Source organism: Pteropus medius, unplaced genomic scaffold, assembly GCF_902729225.1.
Source record: "Pteropus medius unplaced genomic scaffold, Ma_sr-lr_union100, whole genome shotgun sequence".
Classification (NCBI taxonomy): domain Eukaryota; kingdom Metazoa; phylum Chordata; class Mammalia; order Chiroptera; family Pteropodidae; genus Pteropus; species Pteropus medius.
The window spans coordinates 26,426,946-26,450,919 of NW_024340696.1; the positions used below are offsets into that span (position 1 = coordinate 26,426,946).

The window sequence follows — 23,974 nt, forward strand, 5'->3', positions numbered from 1 at the left end:
AACATATCTGTGACCTCACAGATGTTATTGGTATCCAAATGTAAAGTTGGGAATCCTCAGGTTGGTATGTTTGAGCTACCAAAATCTCCTAGATTGCAGTCCTGCAACTTCAGAATCATCCCTTTCTCACATGGTCATAAATCATAACAGTTTAGAGCTGGAATGGACTTTACTGTTCACAGTGTTCAATGCACCCATTTTTGTGAATAACGGAACTGAGATACAGAGACAAGCTGAGTGACTTATCCAGTGGCAGAGAGCTAGTGAGTGGCAGTATCAAGATGAGAACCTAGTCTTCATGGACTCTCAATCTACTGCTCCTTCTAGTAGCCATCATGGCAATTAAAACCAATTAAAGCTTTTGCTGCCTTGATGGGTATGAGTTGTGTTCCACAGATGTAAAGCTCAGAAAAGACTATGGGTTCTCTGGAAAATAGAATGCGTGCACACATATTTACACACACATTTGTTATAAATTTCGCTGATACAGGGGATGTATAGCACACAATTTACAAATGATAATAAAATATACAACACTCTTTGTTATAAATTCCATTAGCCAATTGATTATCGCAGAACGCTTTTGCTGATTTTTGCTGAATTCTTTTACCTGTACCTGGTTGCAATTGCTGAATGAGCATTCAATTTTTTTTTCATTAAAGAAAAACTCTGTTTTTTAAGTTTTGATCATTAAAAAAGTTTAAGCCTGCATAGTAAGCATTTGAGATAAAATTATTTAATGTTCCACAATTAAACTGTATACAACCTAGTCTTGGGACTTGGAAGCCAGTGATATTTGCTTACGCTAACATATAAGACAAAAGTGAAACCACAAAAATGTAGGTTGGAACACTGCTTGTTCATCGATGACACAAGTGACATTTTTTTTTTCTAAATCAGATAATAGTTTTAAAATATGAAAAAATATTTCCTCAAATTTTTGTGCTATTCGCAATGTACCAATATAATAGCTATGACATACTTTTCAGTTTAATCCTCATTATTAACGTTTCCATCACTTTCTGAAGTCTAGATAATCAACGAAACAGTAAATTGAGCCCTGGTTTCTACCATATGCTGATTTCTGTGGTGTAAATATTTTCACCATGATCAATTTTAAGCTAATAACATGATGTCACTGTACTCAGAGCTGGCAAGACACGTGCAGTGGCACCTCATGATATAGTATTTCCGCTATTCAGATGTAATGGATGTAAATAATCTCAAGAGCATAGATAATAGCATAATACCATAAAATAATTGAGAAGTGATAGGTTTTGAGCATCTATTGCCTTTGTTTTAATTGTAATGTGTATAATTTAATTTTTAATAATGTCTGTATTTAACAACTGACTTGAAAAATTTCTGAAATTGTAGAATCAGCTCTCATGGGCTGCTAGGAGCAGCCTCAAGCACACCACGCAGAAGATGGGTGGGATGGTGTTTTGCTTCCTCTCTGTGTGTGCACATAGCCATCAGGACAATCAATGGCCATCTGGGTGAGATGGCCTGGACAGAATTCATGCTGAAGGACAGAGGGTAGATTTAAGAACATGGATCAGATCCCACACGGTAAGTAAATAAAGGTTTGTTGTTGTTGTTGTTGTTGTTTAGGAGGGAGACTGGGGGGAAGGGTGGGTTTGGTACATCTTTCCAAAAGCTACAGAAAGTAAACAGTTTTAAATATTAGTCAAAGAAATTGAAAGCGAGAAGGGGAGTGGGGATGGGAAAAAGACATAAGAAGGAGAAAAAGAATTGTTATTTTTTAAATGTTCTTTATTAAGAAAGTAATTTGCCGACACAAAATCCTAAGCCCGCTTTCGCGGGCACTCCCTTGGCCCTCCTACCTGCGTGCCTGCGAGGGACATAGCTCAGTCCCTCCCTTGGGCATTCCCTCCGACAGGACCTGACCTCTCTCTGTTTTGGAAAGAGAGGATGAGATTACCAGAGCTTTGGATCCATTTTTGGATCAAATGAAAACCCAGGCTAATCCTTAGTGTGTTCCTCTCCTCTTACAGATGCTGGCTTCACAGTAGGGGTGGGGCTTCTGATCTCTGACAGTCCCAGCCCTAGGACACCGCAGCCACGGTGGAAAGTCACATGCTGCTCACGAGTCTCTCCCGACCTTGGTCAGCAGCACTCTTGGTATACCTGGTGAACACATCTTTCCAGACAACTCCAGGGTCACCTCTCCTGTGAAGCCTTCAGGGACTCTGCCCCCCAGCAGTTACCCACACTCTCCTCCTTCCTTCCTTTGTCATCATTTCATGCCTTTTGGTCACTTGTCTGTGTTCCCAGGAGGACCACAAACTCTTTAAGGGGAGGAACTTCTTGTTGTCAGTGTCCAGTGCACATTAATTCTCAGTAAATCCTAGACTCCACATCACCTTCTTCAGTGATTCTCCAACATGTGCATGAGTTACCTGAAGAATGAATCAACATGCAGATTCCCAGGCCCCGGACCAGCAATTTTGAAGTCTGGGTCTGTAATAAGACCATGGGATTCTGATGCACGGATGTTCACAAACCACACTTTAAGAACTATGGATTTCTTTAAACTTTTCATGTTCTCGATGGAGAACATGAGGGCTAGAGATTAAAATACTTACTTCAGGACCCTTAGCTACTAAGCTTAATGGGGACATCATGGGCTTTGAGGTAAAATCGTTTTACATTTTTACTAAGCAAATTAAGTGAATCATAGCCACACTGATGATGACTGTTAGGAATACTAAAAATACCTTGAATTGAAATCATTGAACACCACATCTTAAAACAGTGATGAAGCTCCATGTTTAGATGCCTCTACTAAAAGGGTACACATATAGATCTCAGAGGCACCCGTCTCCAATTACTAATAGTGTCTCCTTAGAATGTGAAGTGTTCTTGCTGACATCAGAACAAGTCCTTTGATGATTTCTGCCTCTAAATTGTAATTTGCCTCAAAGGCTGTCACAAGAGGCCAGTTGCCACAAGCTCTATTTCCAGCAGGGTGCCCTCTGCCCGCCTTCCGATGCTTACAGCAGCAGACACAGGGCCCCAAAGTAGACCCAGTGTTCAGGTGTCTGGTTCATGCCTATTTTTATGAGCAAATCCTTGTTTCATCTGTCAGTTGTTTGGCGAGTGCCATGTGTGCCAGTTACTGCCTCGGGCAACAGGTGCCACCTACAGGGCCCTGTGACCGCCACCATGGCTTGGCAGGAGCTGGACAGCCCAGGCCTCAGGAAGACCTGCAGCCATCCACTGAGCGTTACAACAGCCCCTAAGCGATTCTGGAGCAGCGGGTTCAGGAGAGTGGGCTGCCAGGGGCATCTGGGAAAGACAGAAGGAGACCTGACTGGCCCTAGCCTTCCATCTCTTCTTTCTTGGCATGATTCTGATAGGAAATGGTCAGGAACACTGTTTCTCCACCACAAGGTGTCAGCAGTGGGCTGGCCAGATGCCGGCTCTGTGTGCAGGCCTAGGAAGAAGGCTCCAGCACCACCCACAGAAAGCAGAGACAGTGCTGCCAGCTGCCCTTTGAAACCGTCCGTGTGGAGGAACTGCCTTTCTTGTTTGTAGGGCAAGATGATTATGTTACCAAAAGACTCCCCTCCTTCAGTCTTTCCTGTGGACTAACCACATGCCTCCCTATGTGTCTTCAGATAAGTATAACTACTGCTGCAACTAAACCGCAAGTTGAAGAGTTCAATGCAAGTGGGCACTGGGGAGATAACGCCATGGAAAGCAATGATGTGAGGTGTGTGGAGACAGTGGAATGCAAGACAGTGACTTTTTAAAAATCTGGACATGAGTTCTGGCTTGTTTGCTTACTAGCTGTGAATTCGAAGTCTGGGTTTGCTTCCCCATCTGTAACATGCCATATTCCCCGTTTTTCAAATAGCAATAGACACAGGGTTGTTATGTGGATCAAATTAGACAAATGATTTGCAAACTATACACATGGGCGCAATTGTTGTGGTTCATCTTTTGACCTGAGCTGTGTCCCAGAGCTTCCTTGAGATGGGAGGAGCAGACATGGAAGTAGAAGAAGAGGCCAACTCCTGCATGAGCTGCCGGCCACGAACTCCTGATCTGGCATGATAAAGTCATCTTCTAACGAGATTCTTCCTGGATGCCTTTCCATGGCTTGTTTCCAAGCTGGCAGTGGCTGCTAACTCTTCCTCCTTCACTGAGCCTGATTTTCCACACTGGAAGAAGATGAAATGCACATTTTAGAATGTAAGTTTTTCCTGCAGGACACTATCCCCAATAGTGGAGTGATGGAGAAAAATATTAGATGAAGTCAGGGGATAACTGAATAACATACTGATTTATAAACTCATGGAATGAAATGAGGTGTTTTTTCCACTGGTAGGGTTATTTATTATGGCTTAACTGGCCCAGGATGGAAGAAGCTTTGGTTCCTGAGCAATAGAAATAGTAAGAAACAATTTTCTCCATTGCTTCTCTTTCAAAAATGCAGAATGCTGCTGATGTCAAAATACATCCCAATCACAGGCCTAACTCAAGACTCCCCTGCTCATCACCTTGTTGGAGTGATGAGGGACTGAGGCCCAGAACCCACCATCCTGGGATGATGGAAAAGAACCTAGGCTGTCACCACTGCTCATTGCTCGGACGAGTTTTTTCTATGACCCAACTGTCAGTGGAAATGAATTACTCTGAAAATATCCCATGAAAAACTCTGATGGGGTTTTGATTATAATTTTACTAAGTTATGTGTTAATTTGTGGAACAGTGACATCTTTATGATAGAGCATTTTTCCTTCCATGAACATGGTGTATCTTTTCATTTATCCACTTTCTCTTTTATATCCTTCAATAAAAATGTTTTGTTTCTTTATAAAGCCTTGCACATCTTAGATTAATTTCTAGATAAATTATAGCTTTTTATTACTACTGTAACGATATCTTTAAGAATATCTACACTTTCTAATTGTGGCTGGTACATAGATGTGTGTGTGTGTATTGAAAGCAATTGACTAAAGACATTAGTTTTAATAGTTTATGTATTGTTTTAGATTTTCTGTGTAAATAATCATATCAAATAATGCCACTTTTAGTTTTTCCTTTCTGATCCTGATATGTTTTATTTCTTTTTGTTTTCTTGCAGTGCTAATTAGCATTCTGAGGTCACCCATTACTCTTATTGACTTTAAGGAAAATAATTTTTTGCAAAAATGTTTTATTTTGGAATAATTTTAGATTTTCAAGAAAGTTGCCAAGACAGTATACAAAGTTCTTGTATACTCCTTACTCAGTTTCTCTCATTGTTAATATCTTACCTAACTGTGGTACCCACATCAAAACTAAGAAACCAGCACTGGTATACTAGTATTAACCAAATTCCAGACTTTATTCAGATTTCACTAATTCTTCCACTAACGTCATTTTTCTGTTCCAGGAACCAGTCGAGGAGATCACATTGTATTCGGTCATTATGTCTCCTTAGTTTTCTCTTGTCTATAACAGTTTCTCATTCTTTCTTTCATGACCTTGACAGTTTTGAAGAGTATTGGTTAGGTATTTTGTAGTGCACCCCTCAATTTTTGACTTGCTGATGTTTTTCTCATGATTAGGGATTATATTTGGGGGAGATAAAATAGGGAAGTGAAATACCCTTCATCACATCATATCGCGGGGTACATTCTGTCAACATGACTTGTAACTGATGAAGTTAACTTTGTCATCCGACCGACGTAGTTTTTGCCAGGTTTTTCCATAGTAAAGTTATCTCCCCACCGTCTGCTTTTTGTATTCATTCTGTATTCTTTGGAAGGAAGTCACTAAGTCCATCCCACGCTCAAGGAGGGAGAATTTAAGTTCTACATCTAAGAGGACAGAATATTTACACATATTATCTGTAAGGAAGGCTTGTTTGTTTGTTTGTTCAAAAATTTACTTATATCAGTATAGACGCATGTATATTTATTTTATACTTTGAGATATATTACATTACTTATTTTGTTGCTCAAATTGTTCCAGGTTTGGCCATCGGGAGCACTTTCAGGTTGGTGCCCGTGTCCCTTTCACATTCCCCGTCCTTTTGTTTTTGATGCTTCCTTTCTTTCTGGTAATATAAGATGCTCCAGTCCCATCTTGTAAATTCCCTGCTGTAGCACTAGAGTCAGCCATTTCTCTAAGGAGCTCTGGTTCCTCTTATTGGAGAATGAAATTTAGAAACCAAGAGCTGGGTGATTGGTGTGCTCATTACAACTGGAGTGTTACAGCTTCTAGACTTCTCAGCAGACATAGCTAAGAAATATATGTATATATACTAACCAAGTATATATACATATCTATAATTATATCTGTATATGTCTATTTTCATCTTTATTAAGCTAAACATGAGTTCATACTGATGTCTCATATTCTAACCCAGTAGCACCTGGTCCATTCTAGCCATCACCCTTTCTTGTCTGTAACTTAGCTCTCTAACAGTAGAAATCTAGCTCCCACATCCACCATTCATTTACTTATAAAGAGAGTAGTTTATGTTCCACCATTAATTTTGCTGAAGTTTTTTGGTAACTATCCCTTATTAGGTTAAGAATGTTTCCTTCTAGTCCTAGTGTTTTGTTTTGTTTTTTTTTTAATTTTTAATTATGAATTTTTCAATCTTATATTTTAAGTCATCTATCAAGATGATAATATGAAATGTTACAATGATAATATGAAATGCCAAACTCTCTTTGTATTTCTAAATGAAATTCAGCTTGGTTATAGAATTTTTTTAAACTTAGACTGAAGTACATAAAATTGCTGTTTTTGTAGGCCAAAAATGGTTGAATACCAGGAACTCAATATGTTCTTGGATTCTGTTTGCTAATGATTTGTTTAGAATATTTGTGTGTAAGTTTGTAAATGAGATGAGCTTAAAATTTTGTTTCACTCATTGTTCTCTGACCCTGAAACACAAGACTTTCTTCTAAGAAGTAAGGAATGCCTTTTAATTATCACCAGAGAAGGTTATAAACCTTTTAATTATCACCAGAGAAGGTTATAAATATGAAGGTTATTGCGTTTATAAACAAAGGAGATGAGTAAGAGAAAGAGAAGCAAGGGGAGGGGGTGGTGACTGAGCTGGAGAGGAAGAGGAGGAGTTTGAGCTAATTCAAGGTGACCCTCCCAACACCCCAGCCTACCAAACAACTGCAAGAACTTCTATCATTTTACTACTGAGGTCTTCCAATACCTTTTACTATCCCCACACATGCCTTAGACGTGGGGGCAGGGGAGGCAGACTTCACGGGGAGATGCCTCCATGCTGTTTAAGAGACTTGGTTACAGAATAGGAGCTCTTTGTCCTACGTGCATTAGGCAGACATTTGTTTCTGTTTCTTCAGGCTTCCCTCCTCCCTTCCTCAGATGACAGCACATCAACTTCCTTTAGAGAATTGCTCCTCCATGCCTATGTCATTGGTTCTGATGAGGCCAGCAGTCCCTGTACACTGCCTCACACCCCACTTCAAAGAAGGGAGTGTGGCTCAAGCTTGGCCTACTTTCTGGCCTCAATGATTGGTCCATCTGGTAGACAGGAGACTCAAGTTGGTCTCATTAGAGTCCTTCAATGAGATCCAATGTGCGGATGGTGTTAGTGAATCTTCCATTGTTTTCTCTTGGATCCTGAGCTGGAAGAGTGTAAGTCTGGAACTGCCTGCTGTCACTTTCCATTTCTTCTGTTCTACACACCAGGAGGAATTTCTTGAAGTAAAACAGAATGAGATCAACACAAAAAAAGAAGCTGAGATGGTCCCTGAGAAATGGTCCTGCTGAGGTACTTTAAGTCCCTGGATCCACCCCTGTTCATTCTGCTAAGTAACTCTCATTTTCACTTAAGCTACTTTAAGTTGCATCTTCTGACTCACTCATGGTAAAATCAGCTGAATGAGGTCAGGACTGAGGGTAATCGTGCTGCCTCTGTGTTCCCAGTTTACAATTCTCACTTGCAGTCAATGCAGCCTGTGACAGTTAGCAGTGATGGTTCAAACAAGCTGTTCTCATTCACTGTGAACAGCAGGAAGTGGGCAGGAAGTGAGTAGAGCTCCTTGATAAGAGACCCAAGCCTGGTTATTATAAAGAAACTCCAGAGTCCTGTACCATGAGAGGGATGAACGCATCAAATGATGGAAGATGGTAATGTAAAATCAGCACACATGTGACATGGTGTGTATACTTGGATCGTACTTAGAAGATGATATCTTAAAGGGGGTCCTCTCTCGGGTATGCTATTGTTGCCAAGAGTTATTTACTAAAGGAGTGGGGTGGAAGATCCACATTGCAGCGCGAGAGAGCTTTGTCTGCCACATAATGTCCCTCCCTGCCTTCCCAATCACCATAAGCCCAGGCATGCTGATGGACAGCTGGATTTAGTGTCTAACTGTACATGTGATGTGCAGAAGGATGGTGTGAAATAACATAGGCCAAGACAGATGCTCAATAAACAAAATGATGATTCCTGTTTATTTTTCTTGTGATATATAACATGGCTTTAAAGTTGAGTGATTACAACCGAAGAATAAGGTTTTTGAAAATATTTTTTTCTGATAATAAAAATACTTAAAAATGCAATCAAAACTAAAAGATAAAGATAATCTAAAATCCCATCATCCAGAGATAAGCACTATTTATATTTTGGTGTGTGTCTTAGACATATTTCCATCAAACAGCAATCTTAGAAACGGAATCCAGACCAGAATTGAGATTTTTTTGGTGCCTTTTAAGAATATTTGTTTTCATTTATTATGATATATGACAAGTATAGAAATATATGATAAGTATAGAAAATAACGGTACAAAAATCCATGAATCTAAGGCCTACATATAGCAAAAGTTAGCATTTTCATATTTACTCAGTTGCCTTTTGTTTCAATAAACACAATGTTGCAGATTTTTGACAGCTCTCTCCCCCAGCCTTTTCCTCTCCTGGAGATAACCACTTTCCTGAAGTTGAGAGAATCTTTCCCATATGTGTTTTTATATTTTTCTATGTGCATTGCATACTTAAACATTATAAGGTATCATTTTGTGTGTGTGTTTTTTCTTAAGATTTGCACAAATTATATCAATATAGTATGTCTCGACTTTCTTTTTTGCACTCCCCATTTTGTTTCTGGCATTCATTCATGCAGATACATCTATGTCATTTTAATTACTGTATAAGTATTCCCTTGAATGAATACATCAGAGTTTATTTGTCCATTCCCTTATTGATAGACTTTTAGGTTGCTCTAATGTTTTGCTATTTCAGACGATGTTACTATGAATATATTTGTCCTCACCTCCTTATGAACACCTGTGAGAATTTCTAGAAGTGGAATTTTGATGTAGTATAGGCATATCTTCAACTTTATTAGATATTGCCACATCGCTCTCTAAAATAGTTGCACACTCTGAACTGGATTCAGGTACTAGCCACTCTGATTCATACATTCTCCTCTGATTTTGGCTGGAGTGGCTCTAACTTGTGCTGTTTCATCTGTCTTGGGGCCAAGTGGCTGCTGCCACCTCTACTAGTGCCATGGACCCAGGGCCTGCTTGCAAGTATCAAGTAACAATGCTTGCAGTAGATTATATAGACAGCTGCAATAATCTCTGCCATTGCTGTGCACACCATTGTGGTGTGCCTGCCTATCCTACCCTTCCTATCAAGGCCTATTTCCCCTTCCTTAAATCTGAGTTGACCTTGTGACTTCTTTGACCAATAGAATGTTTCAAGAATGACCTCATGTAACTTCTAAAGCTCGGCCTCAAGAGATTTTTCAGTCTCTTGTCTCTCCTTTTTGGAATGTGATGCTGCCACGTCAGGGAGTCCAGGCTGGCCTCCTTGAGAGTAAAGGACCCTGTGACGAGAGAGTTCCTGTCATCGGCAAGCAGCAACTGCCTGACATATGAGCAAGGCCATCGTGGAGCATTCAGCCTCAGGTAAGCCACCAGATGACTGCAGCTCTGTGAGTAACCCTTGGAAAGACCAACAGAAGAACCACTCCATTGAATCTAGCCCTAACTGCTTACACTTAGTATTGCGAGCAAATAAAATGGTGGTCGTTTTAACTCATTAAGTTTAGGGTAGTTTTTTCCAAGGCAATAGACAACCGATGCAAAGCCTCTCCTCATATGCCAAGCCACACATCTCTGCCTCTCATCTTCTGTATGGGGCTTTTCTTTTGCTGTGGAGATGTAAGATACTAGGGAACCCACTTGGTGCCCATACATATACAATCCAGGAATGGCACCCAGAAAACCAGTATCGACGGAAGATGGGTGTTGGAAGATAAATCTTTCAATGGAAGATGGGACTTGGAAAATAAATCCTTCTCCCTTCTTCCCCTGGGAAGGACTGTTTGAGGATGGATAGTGTCATATGGTACCTCTGGTGATTTCCTACATGACTGAGCAATCAGTTTCTTAGGAAGCTGTGGCCAGTTTGGTAATACACCTCCTCATATTTGCTCTCTCTCTCTCTCTAACACTTGCTCTCTTATTTTCACTTCTGCTTCCCTGAAATCCCATTTCCCAGTAAAATCTTAACATATTGGCTTTTGCTTGGCCTCTGTTTCCTAGGGAATCTGGGCAGAGACAGTTCCAAGAGTGATCCTAGAAAGCAGACCCTCGGAATGGATTTTGGAGTTGAACTGACCGGTGGCTTCCAAACTGCTACACATTAAAATCATGTGGGGAGCTTTAAAATAACCCCATATTTAGGTCCTACTCCATTTAATCAGACTGTCTATGGAGGGGGAGCCAGCTATGTGTCAGTATTTTTTAAAGATCACCAGGTGATTCTTTGTGCAGCAAAATTTGGGAACCACTGGGATATACATTGGCCGTGGCTCTTGATTGATAGAATGGGATAATTATAAGGACCGTGGTAGGGTGCTGGCTGCTTCTGATGGCATTGCAATACTTGATTAAAAAAAAAAAACTTTCAGGACAGCTTACTGCCAACTTAGAGCATGCTGGGAAAGCCAGAAAGCCTCTATGGCAGCCCTTAACTCTTATCTCCTGCATCCCCAGGACAAACTGCGCTGAAAATCAGTCCCAAGATCTGATGATAATAGTAGCAGAGCTGCAAAAGATACTGAATGTGCAGGCTTAGGTCTCCTATGTCAAATTCATGGCCCTACAAGTAAAAGAGTGGGACCCCGAGACTTGGGATAGGGACATTGGTTGGAAGCACCTAAGAATCTTTGGCCACCAATTCTTAATTCTTTGGCCACCAATTCTTAATTCAGCCAAAGCAGGCCTCTCTTATTTGACATAGGAAAACAGTTTCCCTTTGCCTAGAGACAATGTAAGGCTTCCTGTGAAGGCTCAGAAGATGGTGCATGTACTCTTCAAGGTCTGCCCCTGATCTTCCCCCCAACCCCTTGAATCCAGGTCAATAGCTAGGGTCGGATCGCAACATAGCTACATGAGGAAATGCAGTCTCAGCTTCCTGAGGGAAAGGGCTCACACGCCAAGGCATTGCAGGACATGGCTAATGTCTGCTGGCAGAAACAATACGTGCATGTGTGAAAGTGAATCTTGAAAGGGTGGGCTGAGGAAGGTGAACTGTAGGCTGGAAAAGGGAGACTTTATTGACATGAGTCACACATCTATGCCTCGGTACTCAATACTCTGGCAAAGATGTTGTTCCTAATAGTTTACTTGAAAGTCAGACACAACTATGGTCTACAGTAAATAATGGAGCACATCTGCTGCTAGCACTCTGTGTGTTTATGTGTGTGTTTGCGCGTGTGCATGCATGCGTGCCTACTGAGAAGGTGTTTTATCCTTGGCTTCCTTGAGGTGGGCCAGGTAACATAAAATAAAAATCTCTATTTTTGTGCTTGGTATCTCAGTAGCTTTTTAGAGGCTTATATCTCAAATCTCTGGAAGAAGTAGAAAGAAGCTACCGAGACTGAAGATGAGGCCTGTGAAAGCTGGTTTTTGCCTAGGACAGAGGCCTAATTACAACTGGCCTTCGTTGCTTGTGGGGGCACTGAAGGCCTGACAAAGACAGGGGCCTCTGCCAACCCCTCAGGTTTCCCAGTTTACCTCAGTGACGTGCCTGAGCCTGTTCCCCACGTGTTCACCCTGACCTTCGAGTACCCACAGAGCAGGAGCATTTGAGGAACCTGCGAGATGTTTGCCTTTTTGCTGTGTGTGAAGCACTCAGTGTGAGCCGGGCTCAGAAGAGAAACCGCTTTGGTGCCTCCTTCCCGCCTGCTTTCAGCCAGAGTTAGACAACCACTTTCCCAGGCCCTGAGTTTCCTACGGTCCTGTCCAGGAGTTTCCTCCAAGCTCCGATTGCACTCTGCTGGTCCAGTTAAAACCCCCAGCTGGGAACTGGCTCATGTCTCGAAAGCTGCCTTTTAGAGGGGACGCCGCCCAGCTGCATAACTAAACATTAGGAGCCCAAATGAGAAATCAGAGCTTGGAATTACATCCAGAGCCCTGACCAGCTTCTCAAGTCATAAATCATATTCTGCCCTCTGAGAACAGAGGGTCATGAGGACCTCTGGCCACCTCACACACAAGCTATTTCAAGCAGCAGTCACTGTGTGAGCAATGGGTAGGAAGCGAGGTAATGATCCATTAGGCTCAAAACCTCCCTGCCTGGGGCAGGGATTCTGTGTCAGCAAGAGGGAGCTTGAACCCCAGTGCGCTTGGTCCTGGGCTTTCCCGAAGCCCATGCCTCCTTCTGACCCCCTCCTCAGCTCCATGCAGACAGAAGCCCATTGGAACTTTTTTTTTTTTTTACTGGATGCCTCTTTAAAGTGCCTAATTTTAATGAAGAAATCTTTCATCTGCCATCCTGTTTCCAGGAGACAAGTTTGGAAGGAATTTTCACAAGTCACTAAGGCCCTTGGAAGTGTGTTTGCTGGTGGAAAATGTAAGGCTGCGAGACATGCACAGAGAGATGTTCTCACTGGGGGTGGGGTGGAAGAGGCAAGAGGAGGAAATAAAACGCCAAGAAAAAAAATGCTACAAGAGCCAAGTGGAGGAAGGATACAGAGGTGCAACCGAAAGGGGAAAGTGTTTGACTGGAAATGCATATAGAATAATTGAGCCAGAAAAAATAAAGTCCCTCCCGGGGGAAATTATATTCAGCTTGAAGAGATGCTAGGGGACTGGAGGATGCGTGGGAAGGGGTGGATGGGGAGAAAGGGCTGGAGGGAAAATGTCATCAACAACTGGAACGAGGTAGAGCGACTCAGTGCATACACATCACACATCCGCACCAGAAAAATTCTCTATTTCATCCCTTCTGGAGCTTTTTGAGCCCAAAGGAAAAACAGAACAAACCAGCCGAACTAGAAAGTGGAGCACTGTGGAGGTGGAAGAGCGGACCAGCCGGGTCTACATCTGTGAACGCAGTGGCTGTGGTTAGACACCGACCTGCCCCTCTGGAGGTGATGTGGCTAGAAAGTCTGCATTGGATAGTCTCCGGGCTCCCCTGTCCTGTGTTCTGCTGGAGGGACCGGCCTCCTTTGCCGGTCTCTGAGGGCGGCCACGGCACTTCCCCTCGGCTGCAGACTAGCTCACCATCACTCCGCCTCCCCTTCCACATGGGACATGACTCCGTCTTGGTAAGAGACCGAGGCTGACGCCAACGCGTTCAGCACCACTTGGTTCTTCTCAGAGATTCCCAGGCCCCACGGGGAAAGCGATGGGTGGCTATGTATGAACTCAGGAAGAGGAAGTTTGGCAGATGAGGCTGCGAGATTTAAACACCAGCAAGAGCGAAGGGGAAGTGGAGCAGGGAGAGCTGAGAGAACAGGGAGGCACAGTTCATAGGCCACTCGCTCTGAGAGCCCTGTGACGAGATGCATCCTAAGAGTCATGGGGGTTAATAGAGGTGGTTTTGTTGGAAGAAAGTGGCTCTCCTGGATCACTAAATCACCAGGAAGCCTCCTTCAAGGTTGCCGAGCAGAAGCACCTAGGGTGGGAGGTGACTTAGCAAGGCTTTTACAAGCTTATGAATTTATTCTCAGTGGACATGAGGATTTGTCTCCTGCAGCTGGTGATGGACAAAAGAGTGTTTTCCTATCTCTTTCTCATTCACGGTCCATACCAGCACCAAACAATGGGGGGGAAAGGGAAACGCAGGCTAACAAAACTGCAAATTTGGGGGATAAAAACATCAACCTGAATGGCACACAGACAGCATTTTCAATGTGACTTCATTTACCCGATTTCTGCTAACGAGACACTACTTGTAGATGCAGAATTTTGAGGATGTTATCTTCAGCCTGGAGAGAAAGAAACTGTAATTTGCAGCTTTTGCTAAGAGTGACAACCTTATTAAGTAATGGGATTCGCTGATTAACTGCTGCTAACAAAACATCCTTGCCAAACCTGTTAGTCTGAAACCAGCAACAGAGCTGCTGTCAGATCCAGCTTCTCCACTTCCCAACCTCAGGGGATTTTACAGAAATACTTCTCATTTAAATAGCCTTTTGCCTTTCAATATTTTTTTATTGCTTCCACTAATAGGTTAACAATAAGTTAGAAGCCACTCCTAGATGTATATCAAATCAATCTTGGTGAAGAGTTCAAAGAGAAAAGCAATTCTACTTAAAAAATGATTTTTTTATGAAAAGGGTAATGGGAAAATGTGCAAGTTCATTGAGCACTAAAATGAATGGAAGTTCTTAGCCAGAGATCAGAAGGCAAGATCTGTCCATGCTCAATGTGTGTGACGGTGCTTTAGATTCCTAGAATGGAGCAATATATCTTCAACAATGGTTCACATAATATGTAGGAAATTCTCTTTTCTGAGAAAATCACCACCATTCTGTTCGTAAGAACTGCTTTTCCCGGTAGATTCTTAGGAGTGAGAGACCCCTGAGGTAGGTCAACACCTTGATCTAAGCTCCTCTCTTCTCTACATGCTCGGGACTCTGAAGATAACGAAAAGAGAATCTAGTTGTAAATGGCCTGGTCTGCTAAGCCATAGACCTATGGGCTATTGGAGGGGCCAGGGTGGAATGGGGGAACATGGACCTCAGCTAGTCCAACTCCCCTGGGGTCTGGACAGGTGAAGTGACTTGTCCAGTGCTCCCAGCTGCTGTGGGAAAACTAGGACTAAAACCTAGGTTTGCGGCTTCTGGTCCAGTCTATCTTCTGGCCCTTAAGAAATAGGAGATGAGGCAGGAACAGTATCCATATATACACACATTCAGGTGTATTCGTGCCTGTACATCAGCTTCACACCTGTGCTGTTCCTGCCTGTCGGTGATGTCAACTTCACACCATACAATCACTTTAATCTGGGGCAAGATGCTTCCTTCATTATGGTGTCCCTTCTTCCTTTCTAGGTCTGCGAGTGGTCAGGTGGCCAAATCTATGATCACATTTGACAGAAGAAAGAAACACGTATAACATTTACCTCGGGACTTCTTCCCCACTTGGACCTTTTATAATTAGGATACTATAGTTAATACAACAATGAGAAAAAACTAGTAATAGGATCTAGGTTTTCAGAGCTTATTCAACTTGGAGGAGAGCAGGCTCAGAGGAGGGATCCTTAGGACCTGGGTACTTGGACACTTGCAAGTGAGTTTTCTTGGGGTGGTTCAGGGACTTCATGGACATATGAGAAAGGCCACCAAGTTTGGACCTGTGCTGGAGGAGAAAAAGAAGAAATGAGCTTGGAAAGGATTTTGTTCAGGCAGGGCAAGCAGCAATATTTTCAGGTTAATATTTTCAGGGTCTATTAAGTTTTAGGCAAACCAAGGGCAGGTAGTGAGAGAAGGCTTTTGAGGTCTGTACCTCAACTTCCCCCAAGAGCTGGCCCCAGGCTTTCCTTGCTGGTTTTACTAAGCCTCAGAAAACACTGGCACAGGAGGATTCCCACCCGCCTCCACCCCTGTACCACCACCCCCGACCCTGTAAAAAAAAAAAGTCCCGAATTGTTTCATTGAGAACCATGTTGCCTTTGTCAAGGATCATTGCAAAACAAGAGGGTAAGAACGGAGGCCTCTGAGCAGGCAACTGGCAGGCCGGGGTGAGAGCTGGATCAAAAACCAGGAGCGATCATGACCCCCAGACAGCTATAGTCACAACCAACTGCCGGGAATAAGCAGCCTGGAATAGGAGTCCAGATTCAACAGACACTGTTTGAGGGGCTTTTCCAAGCTCTGTAATTTATTTTAATCCTCCTGACTACCAGAGGAGCCCTCTTATGCCTGATTACTGACCAGGAAGGAGATTCTGAAGGAGAGACTGGTCCAAGATGATGACCTTGGGTGGACACTCCCCTGGGGGCTCTGATCAAAACTCACATTCCTTCCCTGCCTGGGCTGTTCCTCCCTCGTAGTCAAGGCTGGACAGGAAGTACAGTCCATAGAGAATCCTGGGCTCCTGTAACAAGTCACTCCTGAGCCAGAGGCCCTGGGCTGGCTGCCTTGAGGTGCTGCAGGCAGCTAGTGGGAGGGGCCTCCCAGGCAACTGTGAATTAGGGCTTGGAGGCCTCAAAGGGTCCCCTTTGAAAGGCTTTTCCTTGCTATCTACTTACGGGAACTAGTCCTACAGAAATAATGAACATAAAGAAGTTGATCAGGTAAAATATACACAAGCTCATATAAATTCCATTCTTTATTAAAAACACGGAAATATTTTTTACAGCATGACAGAAAATACTGCACTGTCTTGGAATCTTAAGATTTAGAAATTTTATTGAATCACTCAGGCCCATGATATACTGTACTAGAAAAAAAAAACTGCATCAGAAAAACTCAAAATATTAAAATCATTAAGGCCAACATTGTTTATTTCATGAAACTGTATATATCTGATTATAATGTACCCACCAGTCACCGTTTAAGGGAATACGTTAAAAACAAACCTCTAAACAATGAAAGAATTGGCCCAAAGGAAAAAGTTACAAACAATAACAAAAAGACTTTGAAAAATTAACAACCCATTTTGATATGGTGTCTTATATATAATAGTCTATTTGTTAAAACACTGTACATTGTAAAAAAAAAAAAATTGAGCACATCAACTCACTCCTAAAGAACATGCTTCACTTGAAGCTTGATTTTTGCAAATGAGAGACTTATAAATATGTGCAGTAAGAACACATGTATGTTCATACATAGATAATGTACCTGTATGAACAACGTGTGATGAAATTAAACTAGAGAATAAATACTTTAATAAATTCTACATTTTGAGGCACATGAGGAATAAAATTCAGGTTGTTTCTAGGTTACAGACATAGCATCTTTTTTCTCCCCTGTTTTTTGTACCTTAGTGTAATGCCTATTTGCATTTAACCTAGTTATCTTATGTTTGCATGCTTTGCAAACTGAATTATAGAACCAAATTGCCTATTATAATTTCCCATTATGTAACACAATTACATAGGAACACTTTGAGGTGAGAGGATTGTCCCAATATTAGGAAACATTGATTGTATCTTGCTTGCAAAGAGCAAAAATTAAAAAGAGGCTCTTTCCCCAGGTGACAGAGTTTACTGCTCTTTCTCGCTGATGTGAATGCTATTCCCCATTACAATGAGCTCTGTTCACTGATTTTTGGTCTGCAAAATTAGATCCATTGGTATTAAAAAAAAAAAAAAAAACAAAAAAAAACCCAGGCCCTAACACTATACCATTTCCTAAGCTCAAAGCTCCATACTCCCTGAGCACTTCTAAATGAAGTATGGAGTTGAAGTAATGTTCCAGAATTACATTATGTCCATAAAAAGTGAAAGCATAATGAATTTTCAGGTAATTAGAGTATACAAAGTACATACACTAAGTCCTTCTTGCACATGTGCCTTGGACAAGCAAACGGTGCACAAACTTTTGCTGGATGATCTTTGTCTCAAATTCCCAAATCCAATCATAAATACATATATGAATATGCCTATTTACACACACACACACACACACACACACACACACACACACACTTTTAAAATCTTTAGAAGGGAGGGAAGACCATGTAGGTAGAGATAGGAAGTGTGGTCAACTCTGTTTTCTCTTACAGAAATGAGGAGGTGATCTATTTGCACCCTTGGTCGCTGGTTCTTTCATACAGTGCACATTAAAGACAGAAGCTTTACCAGGGAAAGGGTATAGCTGCCACTCTTCCGGATGATCAGAAAACCTCCAGCATGGGCCTATCAGGGAGAGAAGTAGAATAAAGAGGTGGAAATGTGAGATTAACTAAGGCTGGGTTGAAAGAAAGAATCTGAAAATAAACCTCTCGATTCACAAAACAAAAGGTATAACATTTCAGTCATCATCATTCAACCTCACAAGCTTAGAGAACACGGATTTCCACTTACCCAGATGCCCTCATTATTTAGCAGGAGCTTTGTCAGACAGTTACAGCCTAAAACACAAACCTTTTGGCCTTGTAACACTTTGTGATGTTATAATGGTACTTAATTAACAAAAAGTTTTTGCTGTTAGTGTAAAGAGAAAATAGCAACAGAAGACAATTAAGACCGAATGATGTTATTTTATTAATTTATTTGGTTTTCTTGTAGGTGTATAGAATAAAAAGTAAATTTATCTACAAATGTACTTAAAGTATAAAATCTTTATATTAATAAAATTCTAGGTATTTACAGAAGAAAAACAATCTAATCAACCGATGTCTATAAAATGAAAATATTTGCTATGTGAAGCAACCAATATTTCAAAACTTCTGGATGAGATGAGAGGAGCTCATTTTTTAAAAATCCTCAAGTGATCAAATATATAGCTGCAAGATGACAGCAAATTAAATATTGTGGCTTAAAAGCGATGGTTAATCAAAGACATCAAATGCTCTCACACTTGGGCAGAAACACTTTCAGTTCCTGCGGAGGAAACAAATTTGACTTCTAGAAAGACCTTGAAGGTGTGTGATTGTGCTGGATAAAGGCCAGGAACAGAGCATCTCCTTTCTAGAATTTTACTGCCTTTTCCCCTCATCTAAACCACAGTTTCCTTTGGGAAATACATCATCTTCTTCCTCTGCCCAGACACAAGCCACTTAATATTGCACACATCTCAGCAGACTTGTAAATGTCTAAAAACAAAACCTCACCCCAGAAATGCTTCTGACATCGTCATTGTGCTTCATCTTTGATCCTAGCTGGACCCTCCTCACTTAATCTTGCGGCACTGGCCTGGCTTTGGTCACTAGGAGATGCAGTCAGCGCTAAGTGGGTTTGGACAAAGAACTGTGGAATGTTTGGAATTGCTACTGGATGTCAGAGTGACTCTAAGCAGATTGCAGGAGGCAGTGTGGCTGGGAAAAATAACTCATGCTTCTCAAGAGGTATGTCAGATTGGCTCTAGGTCACTTGGCTCTTGACCTTCAGGGCTGAAAGAGGAGGGACATCTAGTGAGATGGGCATTAGGGCCTGTGCTTGTAGAAAGTCGATGAGGGATATTAGTGAACCATCGGGGTGAGTCACAGAATGAAGCAGTCAAAGAGGATAGGACTCTTGTTTCTGAACTCAAGGACAGACTGAGAAGGCTGGATCTTGAGAAATGGGAAGAACAGTGGAGACTGTCCCAGAAGAGCCAAGGAATTCTGTGGGCAGGTGACAGCAGGACAGTGGAAGGGAGGCAAGGACCAGGACTGGCAGGCTAGGTAGGGAAGAGGCAAACCATTAATTCTTTATTTTTCTCCTTGTATCTCTCCACCTTCTTTCCTTCCCAAATACACTTGAGCAAGTGGGATGGAAAGAGGAAACAAACACAGAGACAGGAAGAAAGAATGAGATGGAAAGTAGAAACAAATGAGAATGGACAGCAAAGTGATGCTTACATGGCTTTGCGGAGGAATTATGGGCCCGTAAGAAAAGAGGATGAGAAAATGTCTAGATGAGGTCAGACAGGAAGAGAAGCAGAAGCTGGAAGTCATAAAATGGAGGAGTGAGGAACCGATAACTCTATTGGCCTTCACTGAAAGTGACTGAGCTATAAATGCCTTTAAAGGTCATCTGGATGACCCCTCATTTTCCAGATGAGGACATGGGGGCATGTGGGGCAGTAACTTGGAGAGTTTGTTTCTTTTGCACTGCACCATAATCTGCCCCCACTGTGTGGTGTGGGACCCATGGGAGATGGGATAGAGAAGGATCTACACTGGAGGTGAGCTGTTCGGGTGTCCCTCTAGGCTTCTTCCTCCTCTTCCTCTGGGATTCTAGGATTCTCAGTATGAGGGCTATCTCTGTACATTTGCAGCTTACCACACCTTCAGGCACAGCAATGAGATTACTTTAAAATGAACATGGTGAATGTTATACATCCAAATAATGTTGCCCTTCAAAGTAGCCTATGCATTGTAGCTCCTTATGCTGGTGTATGCCTAATATATTTACATTAACAAATGAATGATGGCTGTTATTGCTCAAATCATTTCGGACCCTGTAAGGAAACAACAAACTAGAGTATGGAGACATGTCATTTTACATGTCAATGGATTACCAGACACAACCCCAATGGCTTTGGCCTGCTTCAAAAAAGAAAAAAAATCTACTCTCATGTGATGATGATGGGCTTCAGAGTACCTTTGAAAAGAATGTGTACTAGCTTCTAAAGATGACCCCAAAAGAGAGGTACTAAAAATATTCTGAGCAGTGACAACATCCTTGGAACAGTTGCTCAGGCTTTTGAGGTGATTTCTTTGAAGGTGAAACACTCTTTCGGTATGGTTATGAAAAAAAAGTTGGTCATGTGATTCTGTGCTCAATGCTCCTATGTAACCATTTGAGAAAAAAAGAGAAGCCCCCTGTATTTCCAAATCTGTTCTCAAGGGAGGAAATGGGTAAAGAATGTAGAAGGACAGGGGAAGGGTCTCTTCTACTCATCTCCTGTGGGCTGTGTATTCTCAGTCTTGCCGCCATCAGGACATATGAGAGAGTGGCTTGTGGAGAAGGCAAAGCGAGGCTGACCTGCCCTCCCAAGGCAAGCAAGGTATTGGGTGTGCAAGCTTCTTGGAAAAAGCTCTCTGCCCCTTCCAGAGAGACGCTTACCTCTTTCTGCAGTTAAGCAGCTAATAGAAATCCTATGCATTTCTGAGATGTGTCACGGATTGAGAAGGAAAAGAAAAAGATATTTTGAAAGGAAAGCTCTCAATAATCATTTGTTACTCTCAAGTGCTTGCTGTAGAGCACTAGGCCAATTGGAATGTAAGATCTTAAGACAAAAAGACGTGAGTGAAATGCAAGTCGGTGACTTATGGAAGTTGACCTATTTGAGTGTTTAGAGAGTCAGAGGAAATAAAAGGCCTCATGCTCTTCTTTTGGTCTCTGTCCCTTTGGCAATTTTCCTTTCAGTGAAGATAACGGGGCTCAAAAATAAAACACTAGTGGCTTTTTGGAGAAAATAGGAAAACTGGTCAAGTATTCATTTATTCATTCATCCAATTAATATTAGTGAGGCACCTTTTATATGGCAGGATCTAGGCAAGGTGCTGGTAACATCTGCTTTTTCCGAGTACCAAGATTGAAATATTTTCATGGAGAATCTGCTCTATAATCCAAAATTTTATCTAAGTAAGCTACATAAACTACATGCTATACATATTTTTGGGTCTGATTTCTAAATCATTGCTAGAAAGTTCTTCTGAATAAGGTAGAATTCTCTAGAAAGCAAAATCTCCCTTTGCAATCTCTTCTCAAACCTTTCCCAATTACCACTTCTTGTGGCATTGACTCACAAGTACACATTCACTCATGCATGCACATACAAGCACGAACTCTAACTTGGGTTTGGGGGTCTTAAATTCTATAACTCTTTGATAAATTCACAGAAGATCATGTTTGCTTTTCTATCACCATTCGTAACTTGCATTTGTCTAGACTAAAGCTTCCTTAGTTCATTATATCACCAATGAGTACAATTAAGAGATAAAGTCTCAACGTGTCACAGCACCTTTTTCACAGTTTAACAACTGTAAGGTGCATGACCTTATAGATTTGTTCACGAAAACTTATGTAACTTTATCACATGCTTATGTGACCGCAGCCAGATTTACGACTACACTGAAAATTCTCCAGGCCACCCTTTCTGCGTGTGAGGCCACAAAAATTTCGCTCATTTTTTATCACAGGACTGATGAATCAAAAGGCCGTGACCTATCTAAGTTCTACATTCATATAAAGTGTCTGCTCCTCTATCCTAATGCAGTGGAGCTGGGATCTACTTGCCAATGTCAGTTTGTATTATAGGTGTGGTTACTGTACGGACGAGCTCAGAAAGAGAAAGATTGCAGAGTTGGCTTCATCTCAAACGTCTGTGTCTGATTCACAGACATCTGTGTCTCCCTGAGAAATAACTTTTTTTTTTACAACTAGAGCTGTCCAACAAAGAAATAAGCTACTTCCTATGGGAGTGAACTCCTCCTAATGAGAAGTGGTCGGGCAGGGCCATTTCTCGGGGCTGTGGGGGAAGCTTTCCAGCACTGGACAGGGAGCCTTCCTGAGATTTGAGGATGCTACAGGATGATGGAAGTAGCCTCCAGTCACACATGCTGACTGTAAAATGATACCCAGTGAGGGTCTGCCATTTCATAGCGTTTGGAGAAGCGAGGCTTTGGGCGTGTTCCAGAATAGGCTCCAGTGGAAGACATTTGTGTTGGTTTTTGCAACAAGCATCGAGTGCATGGAACCAACTCTAAGGCTCAGGTCATGTGGTCAGAGCAGAGAATTGTGGGCTGGCAGCCCAGAGCAAGTCTCAGTGGTATATTTAGACTCTTTGGACAGAACGATGCTCTGTCCCCACATGTCTCACACCATTATTTAATCGACCACCAAGCCAGCTCGTGGCTCTCGGATGTGTCTCCATTCCTCTCGTGCCCCTTCCTCTCAGTATCGACCCCGTCACAGCACACTGACCTGTGGGAAGGTGTCATTTGTAAGCTCTATGTGCTAAGTATGAGGAGAAACCCCAGGCTCTTTCTGTAGGATTTTAAGAGCACAGGTCCAGGGCCCTGCTTGGGAAAGCAGAGAGTGAGGAAAAAGCAAATCCTCCTTTAAAAATAGGCTTTTGCCCAGAATTGCTTCTCAGTTAGGAGAATTTCCTGAAGCCTGGGAGAGACGGCGTGAGCTTTCTTCTCAAGTACAACGTTTTGGTGAAGTCCATGTGTGATCATACCACTGTAACCACAAAGGAATCTACCACAGGAAGTGTCCCAGCTGTTGCCTATTAGCATTAGAACAAATTACACAAAGCAAATTGTTAGCAGACATGTTTCCGTAATATTTAACTAGTGGCAATAAATAAGAGCGATTCTCTTTCAAGTAAATGCTAGATTTCCAAAAATCCAGCTTTCAATTGTCCGTGAAGGAATCATCTTCAATTAGGATAACTATTGGAAGGAAGGACACCCTGGAAGCTGAGGCTCCCAGTGCTCGTCCTTGGGCGGCACAGCCAGGAGTCAGGCCGGAAGCTCAGGTGCTGGGTGTGAGTACAGCGGGGGTGTTGCAGCTGAAGTGACATCACAAGATGGGAGCAGTAATGTTTGTACCTCTATACATCTTACCATCTGCTGGGTTCGCCTCTGGGCTTCTCAGCACGGTCTTCTCGTGCCACAGGGAATATGGCATATGGCAAGACAGTGTCAGAGCTGGGCAACTCCACTCAGTTCTCGGGGTGCATTTATGACAAAAACGAAATCACACCTACGGATAAGTTTTTCATCCTTCTCCTTAACAAAATATTGCAGTCTTTTAAAAAAATTACCTACTCCTTCACAATCTCATGTCTTGCTAACTGAGATGTAAAAAAAATGTGAGCCAGATTTCTTTTGTCTAATCCCATTGGAGAGGAGTGGAGAGGAGTTGAAAAAAAATGCCCCATCACACCAAACATCAGAGAGCACTCATCTTCCGCTTGAATGTATGAAAACCTGGCTATATTTTTTTAGAAAGAAAGCAGAATATTTCCATCTTTCAAGGCCTTCTGAAAATGACTAAATTCCCCAGTCGCCTCTGTGCATTTTCAATTATCTTCAGAGATATGACATAATT

The 23,974-nt window shown here is 42.1% G+C and overlaps 1 long non-coding RNA gene across 1 annotated transcript; it reads right to left on the bottom strand.

Annotated features, from left to right (window-relative positions):
- Positions 1–14,598: 14,598 nt before the first annotated feature.
- On the bottom strand, positions 14,599–23,770 carry LOC120608051 (uncharacterized). Its single transcript, XR_005654302.1, has 4 exons — positions 19,039–23,770; positions 17,987–18,121; positions 16,275–16,518; positions 14,599–15,615 (listed from the first exon to the last, which is right to left on the bottom strand). It is a non-coding gene; the product is annotated as an uncharacterized LOC120608051 (long non-coding RNA).
- Between the last annotated feature and the right edge of the window lie 204 nt (positions 23,771–23,974).